This window comes from Equus przewalskii, chromosome 13 (assembly GCF_037783145.1).
Source record: "Equus przewalskii isolate Varuska chromosome 13, EquPr2, whole genome shotgun sequence".
In the NCBI taxonomy this organism is placed as follows: Eukaryota; Metazoa; Chordata; class Mammalia; order Perissodactyla; family Equidae; genus Equus; species Equus przewalskii.
The window spans coordinates 27993442-27999052 of NC_091843.1; the positions used below are offsets into that span (position 1 = coordinate 27993442).

General features: G+C 44.0%; 1 long non-coding RNA gene across 1 annotated transcript; it reads right to left on the reverse strand.

The window, feature by feature from the left end:
* Positions 1-2630: 2630 nt before the first annotated feature.
* Positions 2631-5057, reverse strand: LOC139075075 (uncharacterized). The gene is made up of 4 exons (XR_011525114.1): positions 4919-5057; positions 4642-4823; positions 3846-4324; positions 2631-3667 (listed from the first exon to the last, which is right to left on the reverse strand). It is a non-coding gene; the product is annotated as an uncharacterized lncRNA (long non-coding RNA).
* Positions 5058-5611: the final 554 nt, after the last annotated feature.

Genomic DNA, 5611 nt, shown 5'->3' on the forward strand with positions numbered 1-5611 from the left:
TTGTGGATAATTTTATGTCTATATCTTAGATTATTTCCTTAAGGTCCTTTTCTAGAAGAGGAATCTTTTGTTACTTCTTCTTTTGAAGAACTCTCTATTCTATTTCCCTTGCATTGCCTGCAAAACGTTCACACTTACTGTTTTGTGACTTTTTCTTTCTCTCTGATGACACTGAGATAAATAACACCCAAAGCCCAGGGCTCAGCCTTACACAGTCCTCCTGCTCTCCACGCTGGGAACAGATGTTCTTGCTCCTACACTGGGAGTTACTCACATTTAAACCTCTTTCTTATTCAGTGCATCAGGCTACAGAGGGGAAAGAAAAGCAGATTATTATTTTGTATTCTCCTTTCTCTTCTTCCCCTGATCGTCCTCCTTCTCCTCCTTCTTCTTCTGTCCTCCTCTTCTTCTTTTTCTTCTCACACTCACCTTTTTAAGGAAGGCAAGATAAAACTCTTTGAAAAAAATAATAAAAATATATTTGTTATATATTGTGGATAATTAAGTGAGAAGATTAATGAAAAGCAGGGAAGGCAAGAAAGAGGAGAGAGTGAGAGAAAGAAGAAAAGCTAGAAAAAGAAAGAGAAAAAGAGAAGAAACCAGAACAACATTGTAGGATAGAAAGAACAATTAGAGAAGAAAACAGAAAAAAAATAATTCTAGTGTAGCAAAATACACATTTGGGGCCATTCTTATACTGCCCTTTGCTTTAACTTTTGTCTGACAAGCTTTCAGAGGTTTGAAGAAGCTATTCTGATTCCATAAGATTAGTTTTCGTGTTTATTTTTGCTTTTCTCCAGGGTAAATTTACCCAGTTATTGCCACTGGTCTTTGGGGGACATGGTGTGGTGGTCAGAGTTAGACAGGATGCTCCAGAGTGTTCCTGGTGTGGACTGATGGGCAGAGAGCAACAGGATATCACTTCCTATGCTCGGCATATGGACCTTCTCTTTACTCTCTGCCCGCCTCTCTCAAACATTGATATAGCAGTGATTCTAAAACTCCTTGATCTTAGATCTCTTTACTCTCTTAAAAAAAAAAATGACTGAGGACTACAAATAATTTTGTTTATATAGAGTATATCTATAAATATTTACCATATAAGAAATTAAAACACGTTTTTAAAATATTGATTTATTAATTTACTTAAAAGTAACAAAAGTAAATCCATTACATGTTAACATAATTAACATATCTTTATGAAATTTTTTTTGTTTTGGTGAGGAAGATTGGTCCTGACCTAACATCTGTTGCCAATCTTCCTCTTTTTGCTTGAGGAAGATTGTCCCTCAGCTAACATCTGTGCCAGTCTTCCTCTATTTCGTATGTGGGACACCACCACAGCATGGCTTGATGAGCAGTGTGTAGGTCACTGCCTGGGATCTGAACCTGCAAATCCCAGACTGTCGAAACGGAGCATCTAAACTCAACCACTACGTTGCCGGGCAGGTCTCTCTTTATGAAAAATTTTTAAAAACAAAACATAATATTGAGAAAGATGGCATTGTTTTATATCTTTGCATATCTTTTTAACATCTGACTTAGAAGACAACTTGATCCTCATATCCGATTTTGCATTTAATCACAATGTTGCAATGTGCAGTTTTGTTGAAGTGTATAAACAAAGCTTGGTCTTGCTGAGAAGCATAGTTGGAAAATGGAGGAATATTTTAATGGTCTTTTCAGACATTGTGGGTATTCTTCTTTGATACTACTTTAAACTTGACAAGTGGTAGTTGCAATGTGGACTCTGGGACCATAACAATGAACTTTTCATATTTTATTACATACACTCCATTGGTCTAACTTTATTTATTTATTTTTTTTTAAAGATTTTATTTTTTCCTTTTTCTCCCCAAAGCCCCCCAGTACATAGTTGTATATTTCTCGTTGTGGGTTCTTCCAGTTGTGGTATGCGGGATGCTGCCTCAGCGTGGTCTGACGAGCAGTGCCATGTCCGCGCCCAGGATTCGAACCAACGAAACACTGGGCCGCCTGCATCAGAGCGCGCGAACTTAACCACTCGGCCACGGGGCCAGCCCCCCATTGGTCTAACTTTAAATGGCTCTTTTACCCAGGCATGATTTTGTAATGTCATGCATTGGACATTAGTTCACTGAGTTATGCTGATCTTCTAAATGTGGACACATTTCATCCCATAATATCAAAAAAATCACATTCGCTAATATTACCATCAATTTCATTAGAAAAACCTTTAAGTTTTGGGAAGCTGACAAGCTCATGGTAGCAGATATAAATTTTCCAAAATTCACTTGAAAGCTTGAATTTTATTATTGGCAACAAACGTGGGTAGTGATTTTCCTTGAAGTGACAGGCTCACCTCATTCATTTTGTTTGTTTGTTTGTTCGTTTGTTTTTTGTGAGGGAGATTGGCCCTGAGCTAACAGCTGTGCCAATCTTCCTTTACTTTGTATGTGGGATGCCTCCACAGGACGGCTGGTGAGTGGAGTAGGTCTGCACCCTGGATCCGAACCCACGAACCTTGGGCCACCAAAGCAGAGCACACAGAATGTTAACCACTTGGCCACAGGGCCAGCCCTTGTCCAGCAGTTCTTTAAGCCTGTCTTGATTTGGTCACACAGAATATTAACAAGAAGTATACTCAAGGGTCAAGATTTAATAAAATTAGCAGTATTTATTGCTTAATAAAACACGGTATTAAGTGAAGCACACTCTTTTTCTTTCTTTCTGGCAGTGTCTAGTGGTAAAGAATGCAGTGATGAATTGTACAGATGGGTGCCACTACCTTGATTCATGCAAAGACACCAACAGTTTCACCTGCTATGGCTTTTACACCATCAGTGTAAATGTCAACACAGTGAAAAGGGCAAAGGAGTATTATCTAGGAAATAGTTTTGGTTTTGTGGGTCCCTTGAACAGATCTCTAGGACTCCCAAAGGTCTGGGGACCCCACCTTGAGAACTGACTGTTTTCAGGATACCTATTAGTTTCCTTAGTTATGTTCAGTTTTACACTGATCCTGTCAGTGATGGCTGTGCTGTCACCAACAGGTTGGGGGTCTTCAAAGAGATAACGCTAATTACAACAGGAACTAACATATCTTAGGTGCTGCCTCAGATGTTTTTCGTATGTTATCTCACAGCAATCCTTGATGTAAGTTCTGTTTTATCCCCACCTTCAGATGAGGAAACAGGATCAGAGAGGTGAGTTAATTTGCCGAAGACCACACAGTTGGTAAATAGGAGAGCCAGCATGAAACTCCCGGCGGTCTGACTCCAGAGCCGGTGCTCTGAACTGCTTTGTTATTGCTGGAGAGGCAAACAGGATGGGCAAAGTGAAGAAAGCACGTTAGACAGGGCAGGAGGTCAGAGCTGAGAGTCTCAGACCCAAGGGTCTAAGTAGCAATTCTAAGGTTTCCTCCAAATCTATCTTCCCATCTGATTCTTACAAAAGCCCTGAGTTGGCTGGTGAGAGTCCTTATTTCCATTTCATCGGTAAGGAAGTCAATGCTGCTTAGCAGAGATGGATCCCCTGGGAGGCCCAGAGTCATATACTGGGAGAGCTCCACCTTCTCACCCAACGCCAAGGACTCAGGGCCCTTGTTGGCAGCTTTTCCTCCATGGGGTGTCCTACTGTCACATGTCGTGGAGGGGAGTTGGCAAAACAGGCAGTGTTACCATTACTTCTGGAGAGAGAGAGACGAGAAGTGCAGGCCCATTAGCCCTGGTGCCGTAGAGGAAGTAACCCGAGGTCCAGACGCTGGTCTGGCCAGTGATGAGAGCCTCCCCACCCTGCTGTCTGCGACTGAGACTTCCCCATTCTGGGGGTGCAATTCCACATGAAGGCGGAAACAGTTTATTTACCAACAGAAAAGGAGGCGCGGAGGGGTGGGAGGAAAGGAAGACTGTGTGCTGAAGCCTTTGAGGCCGCTGACAAGGAGGTTTGAAGGAACAGAGAAAAAGGTGCCCAGCTGAAGCCCAGATCTCTCTCTCAGCGGAAGGAGAAACTGAGTCCTGCAGAGAGGAAGGAATTTGCCAAAAGTCATACATACAGCCCGTAAAGTAAAACTGCCACCCTGAACCCCAGACCCGCCCCTTCCATGAAAATCTTGCGAACGGGGACCGAGAACCAGGATGGAATTTCTTTGGTTTCTAGGACCCCTCCCTGGGGTTTGTGACCGTGTTCCTTCTGCACACCACTCTGGGTGTTTAAATTCCAAGCAGGTTTTATGTTCAGTTCGCTTCAAGATTCCTTCCCTTCCAGTGAGTCGATTTTGCCTTTGTTCTTTTGTTTATAAGCCCTGGACAATCAACAGTTCCTGAAAGTGACAGACCTCCTGGACCTGGAAGAGGGGAAATTTCAAGACAGTTCCTGAACGCCCAGGCCTTCAAAGCCCCATGCAAGGCAGCAAACAGCTCCAGAATAATGGGGGAGATCCCTCCCGAGGCAGGGTCTGTCCGGATGGAACGCCTGTTTGGAACTCAGCATCCTCGCCTGGTCTCTCTGCCCCAGGGCGGGGCCCCATGGCCCTCCACCTGGGGCTCCACATAGGGAAACCTTCCTTTTCAGAAATAAAAGGAAGATCGCCTGTTCCCCCAGCGCCTTTTCCCATCAGTAGGCTGAGTTCTGAATTTTAACAATTAAAAATTAATTTTTTACCTTCGGGTTTTGTTCACCAGGACCAAAGACAGCATTATGTCGTAGGACGTCTTCCTCCTCCTTCTTTTTTTTTCTGGCCACAAATATTTATGGACAATCTGCTACATTCGAGGCCCTGTTTCAAGAGGGCCTGGAGGAGCTGACCATCGTCTGGGGGAGTCAGTCTATAATGTGATGTCAGGCTGTGTGTGAAGGCCATGGAGAGGGGCGGAAATGACAGTTCAGACCAGGTCACTAGAGACAGGCTTAGGGTCAGGACAGGGTTGGGAAGACAGACCTGAGGTGGTGATATCTGAGTAGAGACCTGAACGAAGTGAGAGAATGTGCCCTGAAGCCATCTGAGGGAAGACACCTCCGCTTGTCAGAATGGTCACCTCTAAAATGTCTTCTGCCCACAGATTGCACAGGACCAGCTTAATCCTGTTTCCAGGAGATGTCCTCCACATTCTGGAAGACTTAGGTCTCAATTAGGTCTTAGGTCTCAATTAACTTCTTAGGTCTCAATGAAACCTTCTTATCCCAGCAAATCTGGTGTTATTTTAGCCTCACATTACCTTTTGGGGTACATTTCCCTTTAAACACTGCCTCCCCTCATGGCCATCCTAGAGTTTGGGGTTAGTGGACTAAGTCTTCGTTTCTTCTGCTGCTGCGATTCTTGATTGTCGGAAGATTCCGGAGCTTTAGTCGGGAAGTGCCCTCTGAGGTCAGATGGCCCAACCCCCTCATTTTAGAAATGGAGACGTTAAGGCCCAGGCGCAGGAAGGGCCTTGCTGATGGCTGGTCACAGGGTTAGTTACAAAAATGGCTGAGTGGGGACCCACACCCAGATGTCCTATTGACACAGCACTCTTTCTCCCTCCACCCCCACCACACCACGCACCACCTCTAATCCACATCTATTTTCTGTACTTGGAGAATCGCAATAATAGCTCACGTTTCTCCAGAACTTGAGTTTCCTCTTGCAATGCTG